The sequence below is a fragment of the Cyphomyrmex costatus genome, unplaced genomic scaffold (assembly GCF_001594065.2).
Source record: "Cyphomyrmex costatus isolate MS0001 unplaced genomic scaffold, Ccosl1.0 scaffold5, whole genome shotgun sequence".
NCBI classification, from domain to species: Eukaryota; Metazoa; Arthropoda; class Insecta; order Hymenoptera; family Formicidae; genus Cyphomyrmex; species Cyphomyrmex costatus.
Genome location: NW_017279267.1, coordinates 1,599,221 through 1,617,335, shown reverse-complemented (window position 1 = coordinate 1,617,335; position 18,115 = coordinate 1,599,221).

Sequence of the window (18,115 nt, the reverse complement as noted above, 5' to 3'; positions counted from 1 at the left end):
TGCTGCAGGAAAGCTACTTAGTATCTGTCGGCATAACGGACGATCGGCGCTTAAATAGATGGAATAATCGCTTATCACTCGGCTTATCATGATTATATCCCACCGTGTTCTGGAAAGATACGTTCCGCGAAAGAATTATTTCGATCAATACAAACTCATCGTAACATGTTCAAACAACATTTCTCGCTATTTTACATAATAAAAAAAGAGTAAGAGACAGAAGAGTAAATAGTATTACTTTTAATAAAATTTCTACCATTCATGGAGAGCGCACTCATGAGCCTATCGCTCATTTTTTATTAATTACAATTTCAACTTTATTATGAGTAATTTTATATTTGGTAAGAAAATATTAACATTTAATAATAAAAAATACATTAATTTTATTTATATCATTTTTTGGTAAGAAAATATTAATATTTAATAATAAAAGGTACATCACAATTTATTATTATAATGAGCAACTAGAAACATAATAGCATATACGTGTGCTGCCGATATTTCCTCTATAATACATAATGGACAATTATTTTAATTAGATCTTTAATTAGATGAATCGGAGATATTGCAATCGTTATTACTTTCGTATACATACGTTTCTATACTGGTGTATGAATCATCGAGAGTGTGTAAATTACACATGAGTTGGTATCAACGTATTAAATCAATATTTTTATCTCTTAAATGTTATGAAACATTTACGAGAATCATATCTCAATTGTCTCATTCTATTTTCGGAATTGATATAATTCACAAAACAAAATTTATATCGATCGATATCTTTTTAGATGTAATGATAATTATTGTGAATCGTTATGAAAAATACTTGATATGGATTGATAATAGCAATGAGAGAAATTACAGTGCTGGTGTATTCTAATGATTTATCACGTATACTGTATAAACATTGCGCATACGTGTGATATTTAAGGTATTCTTGATAATCAACATAATGATATTTATGCATACAGTAATTAATATTAATTATTTTCACGTATATATATATATATATATCGTTTTATTAAAATATAATTTAAATATTTAAAATATGTTTATATATATATAAAATATACATATATATACATATATGATAAAATTGCTAAATAAAAATAAATTTCTATATCGTTCCCTTACACCCGCTCCCTAAAGTAACATAGTTTAAAGAAATGTAACTTTCAAATTATTACTATGAATGAGTTAGGTAAAGATTATTCTACATTAATCATAAAAAATAAACTATATAACTTAATTTCATCATTCGCTAAATAGTACTTATTTTTAAGGTTTTTAAAGAGATCATAATATCTTCTATAAAAGGGGGAGAAGAGTACATTTTAAGTTGTATCATTTTTATGAACTGTGAAAAAAAGAAGGTTCTCCTACAGAAAACATTTAAATATTAGTTAAAATATTTATTGACTTATCTTTCTTTTATTATTAATTAAAATTGTTTAATGATCGAAGTTGAAAAAAATTTTCTTATTTTGATTTTAGTCACTTTAGCTGAGAACAAAGTAATTAATGATTATTATTATATTATTAAGGTCATTAGTGATATTTTGATATTTATGTCACTTTTAATGAATTATTCTTGATTTTTGTAAGATATAAAAATCGTCATAATTCAAACACAAAAAGGTTGATTTTTAAATACAAAATAACAAAAATGATATTTGATCATATTTCTATAATAAAAGTATATATTATTTTACCGATATATTCTTTTTGGCGAAGTTATTTTTAATATTATTAGTAATATCCACAATTTTCTGTTAAATTAAAAAATAGTTTTTCCATTCTTCTAAAAAATTTAATTTCTTTGAAGTGTATTATTTTTGAAGTAAGAGAACAATATAAAAAACATAACAACGAATAATAGTACATATTTGTATCTTGATACTTTACAGCAGTTAGAAAATGAATAAATATAAAAAAGAATTACGCGTTGTACTACAAGTTGTACTCGTTAACAATCTTTTGTTAAATTTGTGTTTTATTTTTCATTTTGTGCAAAGAAAAGATATATCTATACTTTGAGAAGTTATTAGGAAGCTTTGCAATACCGTTTATCCAGATATACAATGAACGCTAAAGTTACGTTATTCTTTTCTTAATCAGTTGTGAGAAGAAAAAGATAACGTGATTTTAGCATTCACCGTATCTAGATAAACGGTATTGTAAAAACTCTCTAATACATTTTGATCTTTCGCGATAAATTTTCTAAATAGTGAAATTGTCCAATTGCAAGGGTCACAGCTGCTTTGTCAAAGCTGTTGGAGACTGCTTGCTCAGATGCTTGTTAACCGTGTGAACATCCAATATGTTACCTCGTGTGTGCACTTAGGTCCTACATTGAGAATAGATTCACTCGGATCATTAAGTCAATTGGTGGATACACGGTGACAGAATATTAGCCATAACAGCTACGAAATCAGTCTTATCTCATATTCATTAAAAATATATCTTATGTACGTATATGCGAGTAATATCAACTTATAAATTATCTATCGTAAAAAAGAATATTGTTGCTTATTGCATTTTTAACATAGCTATTGTAAATTAAAAAAATTGTCTTAATGAAAAGAAAATAATGAAGGCAATCAATTAGATTGCAGGTAGGTATTCAACAATGTTTGTGTAGAAGTTAATTGTATTTTATCAATTTACACTCTGATAAAAAGATGGGTTTATATTGAAATCTGGTATTACATGATAAATCTCCATAAATAATATCGAATTTTTTGCGGGTAATTCGAGAAAGTAGCTTATTCGAAGTTAATACACTGTCAAGAGAAATTTGTGACGCTTCGATAAACTTTTAAAACTTGTATGGTTTGCAGGTGGTGGCCTGAATTAAGTAGTTAAAAAGAACGTTTCGACTAACGATTGGAGATGTTTTAGTCAATAAGAGATTATTTTGAAGATACCGTAAATCGTTTTATCTGATCATTCTTATCCAGAGTTTTTTTACTGGCTAAGCAACTTTCGAATGAACGTCTGCTCGCAAATACGTGTTTCACATACACTCCACTAACGTATATGGATACCTGCCGTCTCCACCTATAACGTTAATTTACTGCGAACCACGTCCTGTTGCCCGTGAATGGGACCAGGGATGCTAGGAAACAGTCCGATGGGCAATGAATGCGAGCTTTACCTCATTCTCTATGTTTTGGCATATAGACGTTTCTCTACAAGCGTCTCTCTCTCTCTCCTTTTTTCTTTTCTTTCTACTCTCACCTCTGCACGTAGCTTTCGTCCTTCCTTAATCCTCGACACGCGAACGCATGTATATGTGCGTGCCTGTCGCGTCATGCATACTTATGCACTCGCACAGATGAACGATATAAGCGGATAATACTGAAACGGTGTGCCCTGGCGACTTCACCTTCCTTTCTATATACGATCGGACGCCACGCTAGGATGCAAGTGCACTCGCATTATTCATTCAACGTACAAGCCCTGCAAACGCGGGACCGCCACCGGCTCGATCCCCGTGGCACCTGTCTTAACTGTGGCAAGACGCAGTTCGTTCGCGCAGTCCACCTATCACCGCTGTACGTTGCGCTTGCCATTAATTATCTGGATATATGCTTCGAAGATTTGAGGCAAAAGCCGACTTCGGTCGTCTTAACGAGCCGCAGAACGCTCCTCCGATCGGGAATCGATGCGTAACAGTACAGTATTGAACTGTAACCAGTACCTATCACAAAAGATACGGATTAGGACAGATTTTGTACCGTTTGGGAGATTAATTTAAGGAAAGGTTCTCTTCAGAGAGATTTTATTATTATATAAAACATGTTTATTTATACATAATTCTGTCTTACACATTAAATTATATTTGAAACTGAATAAATTTTAATTTTTGCGCGTTAAATTTAATCCTTGATTTAATCTTGAAGAATACATTTTCGTACTTAAATTCCTAAATATGAGTTTTCAAAATATTATAATATATTCAGAGATGCGTAATTTTATATTATAAATATAAATTGAAAATTATAAATCAAGAATAAATTAGCTTTATTATTTTTAATACTTAATGAATGATAAAAGTATAATCCTATAAATATTTTTATTAAACGATTTCTATAAACACACATATTTATCAAAACATATATTGTTGTCTTCATTTAAGTCAGAGAAGTCTTGTATAATAAAGATTCTGTTAATATCAAATGATATTATTTAAAAAATCAGACAAAGGGCAAACCTTTAGTGGTACGATGTGGAAGGGAGATAAGGGAGTGTGAACGGTAGGAAGGTCAGTCGTTAGGACAATTAGACGAACAGAAAAGTTCCATTGCAACCGTGTACCTTATTGGCCATTGTTACAAGAGTCGGAGTGACAGTTACTAGTTTTCTCCATTACTCAATACCGTCCGCTAATTCCCGCAAATTAGCATATACGCGTCTCGCTCAGAGGCTGAATTTTATATTTGTCACCGAAAAATTCACGGCGAGAATAGCCGTTATCATCACTTATTCATGTGCCATCAGGCCAGTATCTTTAATAATAATAAGCACTTGACAATAAAGTACTTTAAATTAGTTCAGATAAAGAAGTGCACAAATGTGCTTTTTCCGCAAGTTTATATGTATACACACACACACACACACACACACACACATACACATATAATCTATTTAATGACAAAAAATTAAAATGAATTCTTAGTAAAAGGAAATAAACAATTATTATCTTTCCTTGTTGAGAACATTAATTACTGATGAATAGCATTAATCTGTCATTGATATCATTGACACGCAAAAAATTACGCCGTATTATATAAGTCGTCCACTTCAAATTTTCACCTATCTTAATTTTATTATTTAAGCCTTTATATCGATAAGTATACGATATTTATAACCTTTTTTTTTATTGTTTATCTCTCTACGTTGCCCAATTCTAATTATTCTCTTTATAAATGTAATGGGATACGTTTGAAGTGATGAATCCGGTTAAAATCACAATAGATTTATGACAGTCCATTACATATATCAATGAATCGACAGATTATAAAGAGCTTGGATGCATTAGACGTACAGTTTCATGGCAACGGCCTTAATCCTAACGCATGTATTTGAAGCCTAATACCAGCATATCATAAATCCATTGTACGCCGAGAATATGTTACGAAGAGAAATCGGGCATCGGCTCGTAATAATTTTGGTTTATAGAATTCTAATCGCTCCTGTGAGTAACAGTAATACAGTGTAGGTATACCTACCAATGCGGAATTTGCGTTCGCTGCCGCACAATAAAGTTAAATAATTGAATGAATAGATTACAAAACTGGAACTTTTACAGATCGATCCTGCAATTGATTCAACGTTATGCAATTTATTCAACTTGTTTTTGTCCACCGTTCGTTACGAGCATATTCCGTTACGATAGTTTCTTCTTTTATCTTTGTTGTTCGTGGTTTCTAAAATAAAATTTCCCTTTTGCTTTTTAACGAGAATTACACGTGAGAGGAAGTATGATTTGAGAGACCTTCAAGTGGTGCATAAAATTTTGTCAAATCTTCGGTAAATGCTTCGATTCAAATTTCGTACCAATCAAGTAAAAAAAATGCAATTTTTCTCTTTGCTTCCGTTAAAGCATTGTAAAGTTTTAAGAAACTTTCAATTTAAAACAAACACGTGAAATTTTTGAAAGTTCTTTCTATAATATATTAAATATATTAAAATAAGACAAAGTCTGAATAAGACGCATAAAAAAAAAACGATTTTGATTTAATGTTACAATTTTATATCTACTTATTCGCCTTGTATACAATAAATTTGTATAAAAGTGTATGAAAAAAACATTTAATATCCGTCCAATCAAAAGAATCGGAAAGAACAAATAAATTAAATAAAAATGAGAACGTTATACCTTAAAACGTCACGCCATTAACGACAATTTCACGATTAAATTAGCGATTGATAAGCTGCAGGCAGTATTTCCTGTTTCAAAAATTAAAGTTTATCTGACTCGGCATCAATATCCTCTGACGCCAAAATTATCCGACAGAAACTGTTAAATTCAATTTAATGTCTTTAATGGACAGTAAAGAATTAAAACTCGAAAATTCTATTTCCAGCATCAAAAGCGTGAATTACGGCGTGGAGAGCTTTTAAAGTTGAAATTCTTGATAGCACCTTAGCAACTGCCTGGACTAATCCGCAGAAAAGCTCAAGGTGCAACGACATCGATGTCCTTTCAGAGGGGTGCACTACACGTACGCCGCCGTAAAGTCGTCGAACGACGTCCCGGTGGCCCTTCGTGGGCGCAAGTAATCCTCGTAGATTGGCGCGGCACAATAATTCGTCTCGTATCGGCCTCGTGGGGCTGAACCCGGGGTGTTAAACGAGCTATATTTTTTCTCCGGAAATACCAGCATTGGTCGCCACTGTGCACCTGTCCTGCGATCTATCTAACGAGAGGAGTTTCGCGCCAGTTTAGTGCGGCTTCCTTTCCATTCCCAGCTTAATTCTGCAAATGCGGTAATCGCGGATCTCGACGCCTCTGCTCGAAACAACATAGAGATCGTCGGAAATTATTAACGTCACATTAATGCGAAACGGTTACAATTACGATATGAAAGATTGTAAATTAATATTGACATTTTATATAATATATTATTGTCTTTATTTAATTGCTGTTTGTGATATAGCGTTTTCTCCATTTTATCGCTTCGTCATTTTGTTTATCATAATTTATTCATCGGAAGCAATAATGTTTCCAAAATGATGAAATTCGCGTCAACGCAATTCGATTCCTTTAGCAATGACTGTATCGCCATCCTACGTATAGGTCGATGCTGATATTTTCTTTAGATCCTTTATACGTCGCTGCTTTTATATACACCGTTAAAACGAATAGCCGCTGCGCGGCCGTAGTAAAACCGCAGTAAATCGATGTATCGTTTTGAAAACGACACCCAAGGCGTACAAGAGAATGAGCTGGAGCAGTAGACGCGTCATGACGTCTGAATGTCGCTCTTGCGCGACGCTTGTCTTGACACGAATATGTCTTTTCCGACGCGCGAGTGTTGCTTAGTGGAAAACTTGAGAACGTTACAGGTGATACAACACCTGAACGACGATACACACATTCGGGATCTTGATTGTAAAATATCCACGATGTGGCTCTTTATACAAACGTCTAGTTTACGCGACAGATTTCCGTATGTATATACGTACATACGTAGAGTTAATGATACATATCATAACAGAGGATCCCGTTTACATTCGCATGGTGGACGTTCAAATATTTAACAGCGCTCGTGTATTTACTTAGACACGTTGCATTGTTGGTATAACACTCTGCGGCTGCGTTTGGCTCTTTGACAAAACGATCGAGCCCGGATACTCTTTTTATTTGTACAATCCGCCAATTGCCCAAAGATATCGTCATTGAAATCCAGGCATGTATCCAGCATCTCATGAGAGAGAATGAGACGTAAATGCGAGAATAAGAATTCAAGTTTTTTTTAAATTAAAAAAAAGAATCTTCCTTTCACACTAGACCTCTGGCCTGCATTACACCTTTCTCATATTGTGGTGCACACATTGATTATTCTGCAATTGTCACAAGCATATTAAAAAAAAAAAATAGATTAAAATTTTACGGAGAATAAAAATAATGAATTGTCTAATAAACTGGATCAAAATGAATTTTTCGACATTTATAGATACATTTTTAAATTTATAATTTTTGGTTAAATATAATAACCGGAAAATAACAACTTTGTTGGCGGAATCGGATGCTGTAGCACGTGATGCGCCTAATGGAACATGGAAATGCATGAATAACTGTACGCGAATAACTGTACGTTTTTTATCGTGAAAAATGTCGAAAAATACGTCGCTGCAACACGGTTAGAAATTAATCCGATATGTCGCGAGATATATGTACATACATGACTCATTGAGCTACGCGAATTCATTGCTTCCCATGTTGGCGAAAGAGTAATCCCTTCGATGAGACAAGCGTAACATCGAGAGATGAGCTCAAAGCTATGAAGAAAAAAAAAACAGGATCTTGTAACGAAAGCTCATCAGTCGCTTAATTAAACGCACAGCAGATATCGATATATCCTCCTACAAAATCTTCGTCGTTCCATTCTTCCGGAAGAGACGGTAGATACGCGTAAGGAATAACAACGGTAAACACGGAATAGCCGTGAACGGAGGAAGGTGAGAAGGTACTCGAGGTAAACGTAAACAATTCCCAGTACAATTAGGAAACGTTTGTCCGCCTGTGTTTGTTGAAGGATCAGTAACCAGCTTGGGTAACGCCTAACTATCTGTCACTGGGCGACCGAGTGACGATTGCTCGGTCATGTGGAGAATTTACGGATGGTTTATAACGTACGGTAAAGGCAACATAATGTGACACAATAAAAAAAAAAATTGATAATATCATATAATCATTCGATTAATTGGCAAGACATCTGGTTGTTCGTTGTTATAACATTACGCAATTTACCGTGAATGAAGCTGATTTAAATCTTATCTACAGCGAATGTTATCTTGAAAATCGGTTTTTATTAGATCGATAACTATTATCGCAATCACATATAGAGAATTGATATATTTTTCTATAATTTAATAATCTAAATTATAGTACTTGAGATTATATAATAATCCCTGATAGGAGCTTGCAGTTATGAGCGGTGGATTGATATTCATAGGTTCAATTTTTTTTTTATATGGTTAACCTTAATCTGACCTTTCATCCAGTGAGCTTCACTCATGACATCATCATAAATAAAGTCCATTGAATAAAACATTAAGTTAAACTTCACCACAAATTAATCAGAAAATAAAAAAGGTCAAGATGTACACACGATTGTGATAAATTTGACATATGATATACGAATAAAAACTGTCTCTACAGAAAACCCTGCGCTTGAAGATTCTGGCAAAAAGCCCTCGCAAAAGACTACTCGAACATTACTGAGGACCTCGGTTGGTTGTGCGGGGGATTTGCGTCTTATCTGTGTCGAATACGTAGATGACAGCCAATCATAAGAGCTCAAATGATGTTGCGGATTATTTCAAATTACTAGAAAATATAAAATTTATCGGCTTGTTGAGTTTTTCGCATATAAAGGAACTTTTCTGTTCACTTCTGTTGTATATTTCTTTAAGTAATATTATTAAACTTTTAACTCTTTTAAATATAATAGTAAATCTCTATTTACAATTACTTTATTTTAACTTGAGAATTTTTAGATTTGCTATCGATAAAAGCTAAGAATTAAAAAGCTGAAGAGTAAATGGAATCGAGATTGAAATTAATCTACATGATGTAGAAACTAAAAATAGACATTAATTTATTTTTTCACATAATTTTATAATTATTTATGTCCCAAGTGGCCAGTAATATTATTACTAAAGGAGAAAGAGAAACAAGAGATTTAATATTGCATTATCATAAATTTATCATCTATACGTTGTAAAAGTAGAATTAAAAAAGGATATTTAGAGATATATTATATTTGTTTCATATTTAGGATTATATTATTGTTGCATATCGAATTATTTTAATGATCAATCTGTGTGGCTTTTTGCGACATAATCATCAGATCAGAGACAGTGGGTGCTTTCCATTTGATGACACAAGTCGACACAAGTGTCGTTCTATCTTTGTCAATCTCTAAATCTCAAGAAAGATAGAACGATATTTGTGTCGACTTGTGTCATCAAATGGAAAGCACCCATTATTAAGACGATGACTAGTGTATATAATGGTAAAAAAAGTGCGCAACGTTAAAGTTACAGAATACAGTATTAGAATAGATTATACCATCACGAGTTGTGTCAGTGTCGGAATTAAGTTATTGGCGGACTCGGAGCCTCTGAATCGCGGAGGAGCTTGGCTCGACGTACGGTAATTTGATATCGGATAACCGTTCCTGTCGTCGGCACGACCGACGTGGGTCCTCTGAAGGTACACGCACGTCCTGCCTGGTTGCACGTCCAACGGAAAGCGCATTAACTCGCGAAAAGGACGCGCGCGCGGATGGGAAATGCTGGGCCGGATTTATCTGCCGACTCGTCGTCGCTCTTCCCGATAAAAACTGGCGACTAAAAGTCAGAATTTTTTATAGCCGCTCTAAATAAACTCCCCGCGGAATGACATTCGCGGAAATTTAATTACTTACTGCGGGGCAGATTAACGCCGATGCGAAATCTAGATAATGTATTTAGGAAAAGTTGATATCGCGACGAGAGCGACTGAAATATACGATGATAATTACGGACGAAGTGACGCCGCCATCTCCGTTATTATTTCCAGTTGGCAGCTTCGGTGATCCTGATTATATCCCGAGGTATCTGTTAAGAGTAGGGAAAAAGAGACTAGCCAATATTTAATTTTATAAGTATTTTACAATTATTACTCGTAATCGGTTTATTTTCCTTTTCTAGAGGATTTATTTCAAGTTCAGCGTCAGCGTTAAGCGGAAATGTAGTTTTCAAAGAGGTTGAGATTATCTACGCGACACTGCATAAAGGAAAATTTGATTTAGCTCAGTGTAGTTGTTCTTGGCACGTGAATATAAGCGAACGAATGTGTGCGCGTTCACATGCAAATAATCATTCTACCTATCCGTTAACAATTATTAATTTTTAGAAAATCCCTCATTCATTTAATCGTTTTATACTTATAATCAGTAGACTTTATGGTCACTGTTATCTCGAAAGAAAAAAACCAGTTAATAACAGCAAAAATCTTTCACAAATCGGAAGAGAAAGGAAAGCAGGAGAAATGCTTTTGCTTTATTTCCTTCGTGCCTTATTATTTCCTATAGCCCCAAACTTTTAATCGATTGAGTTCAATCTGTCGTTTTTTTTTTTGTTTCCCCGAATATGATTAAATGAAATTGGATGTTCGTCCGAGCTGTGTCTCCGATAGCGAATACGAAATTCAAGATTGATCGTTCGATTCTTTCTTCTTTTCAATAATAACTGATTTTTTTCCCTCTTTTATCCTTCAACCGGATTGATATCAAATCTCGTGATTTAACTGATAAGAATCTTACAGAATTTTAATATTTAATTCTTATTTAAAATTACTAGTTAATGACGATAAAAAAGCCCGCAAATTGTGATGGAGTGATATTAAAACATATTTGATTTTCAACACTCCTTTTTGCAATATAATATAGCATACGTTACTTTGTCAAAGCTGATAAGACAAGCGAGCTCTCTCGTAACCAGCAAATTGCTTTGAATGTCAAATTGAATTTTCTAAGCATCGTGTAAGCTTACATTAGCTGCTTAGATCCGTTGCCTGAATACCTGAGAAGTATGGCGCGTCACTTAGCTGCAATTCGGCTGCTACCTAGGCTCGGAAGCCGAAACTGAGAGCTGGTCACGTAATTCCTCGCTAGCAAACTTGCCGCATTATCCGTTGCATTACGTTCGGCAGCCAAGCGTTAGCTTCCAGCCAGCGGACATTAGGTTTATGCAAGCTAAGAGAGTCGACAAGAAACACGCAACAGTCTAAATCAACAGTGACATGTTTACAGCATGGGAATCATACAATTACGATATACATTTCAAGAGTGACATGCAGAACAATGGCTGCAAGCTTAATGTTATAAAAGTTACCAGTGAAAAATTGAAACTTCTACAATTGAACATCATAAGTATGCCAATAATAGTAATGTATATTCAAGTTAAAAGATAAAAAGTTACAAAATTTATTATTATTATATGAATACCAGTGTATTTTTGAATTGCGACTTAATTATAAAATGACAAAGAAGGAAAAGAATTTGATTCACCCCTTTTTTTTAATCTAAATACAATTTTTATTAAAATGTGAATCAGAAGGCGAATATGTAAACAATTGAGGAATGCTTTGTTATCGCTTTAAGATGGTATTTTTATTATACTTTCAAATTACATCCGATTCTCATTTTCACGCGGCAGCAATGAGGAACAGATACATCATGTCGTATCGGAGGAAGCCATCAATGCTGGAACCAGGAAGCCGTCCAAAGTTCTCTAACGATGATATATCGGGGTAGCACAGGACCCCTAAGTTGTGGCCATTTTGATATGGTGTAACGTACTCCTTTCCCATCCTCCACACGCGCAACTCTTTCTTGCGCTATCCAGGAGAGGCATTAAGCCCTTTCCAACCCCTTGGAGTTACTGTTACCGTGACCGTGACAGATCGCCCGTCATAATCCGGCACCATGAAAAACATATCGGCGATCGAATGGCCGTTCAAAAGTGGTGCGTTCCATTTTTCGACCAAATGTCCGACTTACATTTTACGTTCGTGAGATAATATGATCTGTATAATAAAGCCATCGCGTGTGTGTGATTGATCTGCTTTTTTTCTCATTAAAATATAAATAGCGATAAGATATATCACAAGAAAGAAATACATATGTAAGTATCTTACTATACAACGATTTGAGAAATTTTTTGTAATACTCTCTTGTGGACATATTTCACGAATTCATGTAATAAAAGTAAATCTCATTATAACATTGAGCTCATTATAACTGAAAGTTAACATAATCGCGTACGTCGATTTGAACTGAAAGTTTGAAAAAGATGACGCATTAGAGTAGGAAAGTTGAGATCCACGTTCCCAGTGCATGGCAATTTTTTTTACAAAATTGTACGATGGTGGGTCAACGGGGAGCTGTCAGGCTAGATTTAGTTTTCACAACGTTCGTCTATACTTTTGTGGAAGAGCACTTTCGTACGGTGATTTGCCACACTCTATCTCGGCGTCCTTTTACGCTGTCGCTCTTAGTTGGCGGAAATGTATGGTACATTACAATTCATCTCCGACTTCATCGCCGTCGGTCGACAGGAATTTGCTGCGTAACGTCTTTCAGCTGCCCGACCGTTTAATCCGTAATGGAACAAAACATCGCGCCACCAGGTATTCCGCTCATATTTCACTCGTCCTTCCGCGTTAATGAAGCGCGATGTACACAGCATTTTCTTAATTATTTTTCTTACAGTGAAGTAATAAACTTAATTGACATTGAGCAGCTAAAGCACGAGATTAAAATCGTTTATTTCATAAATTTCAGTTTTTTAAATTTTTTTAAAAATTCAAAAAGTTTCTCTGCTCCAATATGACAGAAAAAGTAGTAAATACAAATAATATAAAAACCATAATATAAACCTTTTATAAGACGTTTTTTTTAGATATCTTTTAGACTGTTCTCACGAAAATATCTTCTTTTAAACATTTTATAAAAAGTCTTAAGTTTTAAATTTGGATTTTTATTTTCTGGAAAGTATTTAGTCTAATATGTCTTAAAATTCTATGTACATTGCTTGGCTGTCTTCTTGTTAGAATCGATTTTTGTTATATGCGTGTCCATGTAGCTGTAGAACCTCAAGCCTCGATTCAATCAAGATGTATGGCCTTCAGCGATAACGTTGTGTAACTCATAGTTATAGAATTCACTGATAAATGATGTAATTCCGAGAAAATCACCACATCGAGATTAATTCATGATTTTATATACCCGATGGAAAGAGAGGCCGACCGAGTCTTCCATTTTGGTCGCATCTCGTAATTAAATTTATGAGAGTTAACTGTTTCGGACTGTGCGCCGGCCATGCGACGAGGAAATGCACTCTTGTCCCCGTACACGTAAACGTACAAAATGTGTCCACGTGCGTAGTCCGCACGCTCGCCCGAAAAGTTCGCTATTTAACGTCGGACAAATGGGCGAGTGCGCTTATAACACTCAGGTCTCGAATCGTGCGAGAGAGAGTCCGCTTTTGGCATGATCGATGCGTTTTATATTCTTCGCTCTCTCCTGAGGTTTACATTTCTCCAAATATTCCCCAGCTTATCCGCTTGATAAAATGCATTATTTCTCACGAGAGACTTGTAAATTAAGCGGATTGGTTTTTAAAAACCAATAAATTTGTGATTTGGTTGACTGTGATCTTGATTGTAACATGAAAATTGTGATTGAATGACTTTAATCCTTCGATGCCAATCTCAATATCATTAGGTATCACAGTCGGAAAATAGATGTGCTGTGAGTTTCGACCAAATTAAAAATTGATGTGAAGCGAGTTCTGTCACATCCACAAATTGTCAATGTAAAGATAATACGCATGTACATATAATATACACAGTAAAAAAGAAAATGTTAATTTTAACATTTTTTACATGTCCCAGGAGATCCACTCTAAATTTTAAGTTAATGTAACTCATTCGTCTTGTGTTATTTATTAACGAACTAGTAATGTGAAGTAATTGACACAATACTTTACATTTATATTTGTTATTTTGACATTAAGATGATTTAAAACTAACGTATAAAATAAGTAAAGAGTACGTAGAGGAGTAGTTACAGTGACTTGTAAGAAATATTAATATAACATTTTTGTTCGTATAACGTGAATGAAAAAATTTATATACTTTTAAATTATGTTAAATTTGTATACTTTTTAAATTATGTTAAAAGCACTCAAAATAATATTCCAGTTTTAATTGACATACGAAATTATTAAGTTAGAATGGTGATATAAATCTAACACATTAAAATGTTACAAAAATAATAACATATCAGTTGTATGTTAATTTTATATTGAAGTAATAATCAAAATGTGGTAACACAAGAAAATTTTAACATATGGACGCATTTTAACATATTTTAAAATATGTAATTTTAATATGTAATTTAAATTTTAACATATGTAATTTTTTTTTCTACAAACTGAGTATTGATTACCATTAGAAATGTATACAAGTACTTCACATATATACATAACAAAGCTAAAAAGATTAAAATTATTTTAAATCATTTAAAATCAACGCTGTATAAAAGCAAGTTAAAAATTATCTTTGCAAAAAACTACACAGAACGATATTAAAAAAGCATTTTAAAGCTTGAAACCTCATGTTTTAAATGATTTAAATCCCTTGTCTCTGCAACAATTTCGCTAAAAATGGCACGAATTTAGTTACAGCAACATTGCAGCAACACTACTTTAAAAATTTTTTTAACGTTGTTTCAATATTGTAGTAATATTTATATGTTCGTCAAACTAAAATATTATTGCAATATTCTGCGATATTTCAATGATTAATCCATTTTATGATTTACTAAAATATTATTTTTTAGCATCACATTTCAAAGTATATACAATAAAGTTATGATAAAAAAATATTTGGGGATCTAAAAAACATCTAAAAGAGCTTAAAAATTTCCAGAAAACTTGCTAACATTAGGATCATGATACATAATAATTAATAAACTAGTAGTAAAACATAAGTAGTAAGCAAATTAACTGATCACATTAGAGATCATAAACAACGTAAACAGTAATCAATTAAACATGTTGATTTCTTTACTGTTTATGTTTAGAAAAACGAACAATCAAAGGAATAGGAAACAGGCAACAGAGAATAATTTCAACGTAAAAACTATGTACTACTGTGGAACGCACATAGTTTCTAACACGTTCTTATGTTTCTTTTATATGTCATGGCTTTTAAATTTTGTCGCTAAACTCTAATTTTGTATCAGTGGCGCTATCTCTTGTAAACTTGAGAGAACTAATTAGTGTTATCACGGCACGCACGACTACCAATTTTATACCATTAACGCCATCTTACAGCCAAAGTATGAAACACGTGTCGAAATGATTTTCCGTTAATTTTACAAAGTATCAAAAATAGTAGATTAAATTTAATCATGTACTAGTCGATTTCAATACGCCAAAGTTTATGGATACATCTTTATTAGAAGTGTGGTATCACATTTCCGAATTCTGATTCTTTACATTTTATATCAGCTTGGATATCGAAACATCCGAAGTCTCAAGCGCTTTCTCGGTCGTCATTGTAGTTTCAGTAGCGCGAACAGTGCGGGACACAAATCGCGACTTCTTCGTAATTAATCGCAAATTTTATCTATTAAGAACGTTCAATGAGCGCTAATTTTTATCGACGGACGCGACCGTTGGAACGTATAAATCGCGAGTATTTACGAAGCAACATCATTTCATCGATTGCGGTCGACTCTTGTATAGCAGAAAGAAACCTAACCGGTCATCCTAGTGTTTATCGTGGATTCGTCAAAATCGCTCGAAGTACTCGTATATACATATTAACACCTCCGTTCCTTGGTTAAGTAGTAAAATTGTGAGATCGAAAGTGCAGCGAATTACGCGCTATTTATAGGAGCCGTCAGACTTCGAAGCCCGCCACTTGCATGCCAGCCAATGAGCGCAGTTCCTCACTGTATCCGAGCGTTCATTGGATTGCCGCTAGCTTTCGGTTGGTACATAAGTGCGACGCGCGAAAAATTTTAGTCGGTTTTCGGAATTCAGCACTATATGCGTTTCACGTAGATAAATATAAGCCTGTACGTATTTTGTATTTAGAACGCGCTTATGCGATATTAGCGGGTAGTACAGGACCAGAAAATGGATGTACGAGCGATTTTGACGGTAAGTAACAGGAAAAAGGTCGGCATGACTTTCTAAGTTTCTCTCATTTGCCTGCAGTGATTCCGAAACTGCTCCAGTTACGGTAAACACATAGATTCCAATAATAATGTTATAAACGTGGAGCCTTATTATCTTTACTCGGAAGAATCGAAGTACATACTATTTGTACATACCAAAAGAAGCATATTTTAAGAGCTGAAATTGTGATTATACGCGTCTCTATTGTGTTCAAGAAACTTTTTTAATTAGATATAAATGAGAAATAATCAATTGCTCGTAACTTTTTCGTGCTTTTTTAAAAATGGCACGTAGATTAACTTTCGAAGTTTGTGCAATTACAACATACGATCGTTAAGTAGAAGACGAAGTAGAAAGCATTTGATGCTCGTCGTTAACTTCAATCATTTCATTTTATGTTTCAGATTGTTTCTCGTCGCGTCGTCTTGAATCGTAACGATACCGCGCAGGCGCACGCAATCGCGCGGCGCGACGTACGTTTCGGTCGCCATGATAGTTTTTGTAGCGCGAACAGTTTGGTGTATTTACCATTCTTACTCCGTATCTTATTACGAATTTTCTTTATCAAGTGTGAGTTTTTGTCGAGTGTGTGCCGCTTATAATAACGGATGATCACCGGAACATGTCAGTCGACGCGGGTCCTAGGAAGCAACGCCATATTGTCGATCGTAATTGATGCAGAACCGTAGTTCAAAGACGATCCAGCTTTAGTGAGTACAAATTCCAATGTTACTTGCAAAAATGATCTGTATGTTTGAAAAAAAACATGGAAAATGATACACATTAAAAATAAAATATAAGCTAGAAAATTAAATCATCGTCATATGAAATGTTCTTGTAAAGTAATTTCCAAGATTACTGAAGTCAAAGTAAACATAAGCATATAATAGAGATATTCGTATATTTATTTAATTTATTTAATATAATATAGCTACAATTGTGTAATACATGATGTCATAAAATCTAATTATTATCATGGTTACTGTGAATAGGATAGCAATGCTTGTTGTATGTACAATTTTTTACACATACACACACACATCACGTATCATACTTACAATTTTAATTTCTGTTAACTCTTTGACTACGATATGCAAAACTTAATATTCCTAATGATTGAAAAGTATCGATATAATAATAAAGCAATAAAATGTATATGTAGAGAGTCAATTAACTATTTATTTAAAATTTACTCATTTTCAATAAAGCAGTCTCAGTTGTAACTATATATTATATATATATACACACACACACACACAAACACATTCATAGTCATAGAGTTAATACTTTTTTTTAACATAAAACTATGAAGATAAAATGTTATAATAAATTCAAAATATTGAATGGTAACATATGCTTTGCCTCAAAAGCAATATAAAAATATATCTTTTAATATTACATTGGATGCTTTTCAATTGCTTAATATATTTTGATACAACATACACAGGAATGTACAAAGTATAGCATGATTCATTTGGACAAAATGTATACACTGTGCATAGTTTCGGATAGTTATATTAAATATAACTTTTTTAACTTGTATCAAAATAAAAAATAATAATAATATTGGCCACCTAACATCCTTCAATCTCGCAGTGATTGGTAACATATATGTAATTGGTCACTAGAAAATCCAAGTATA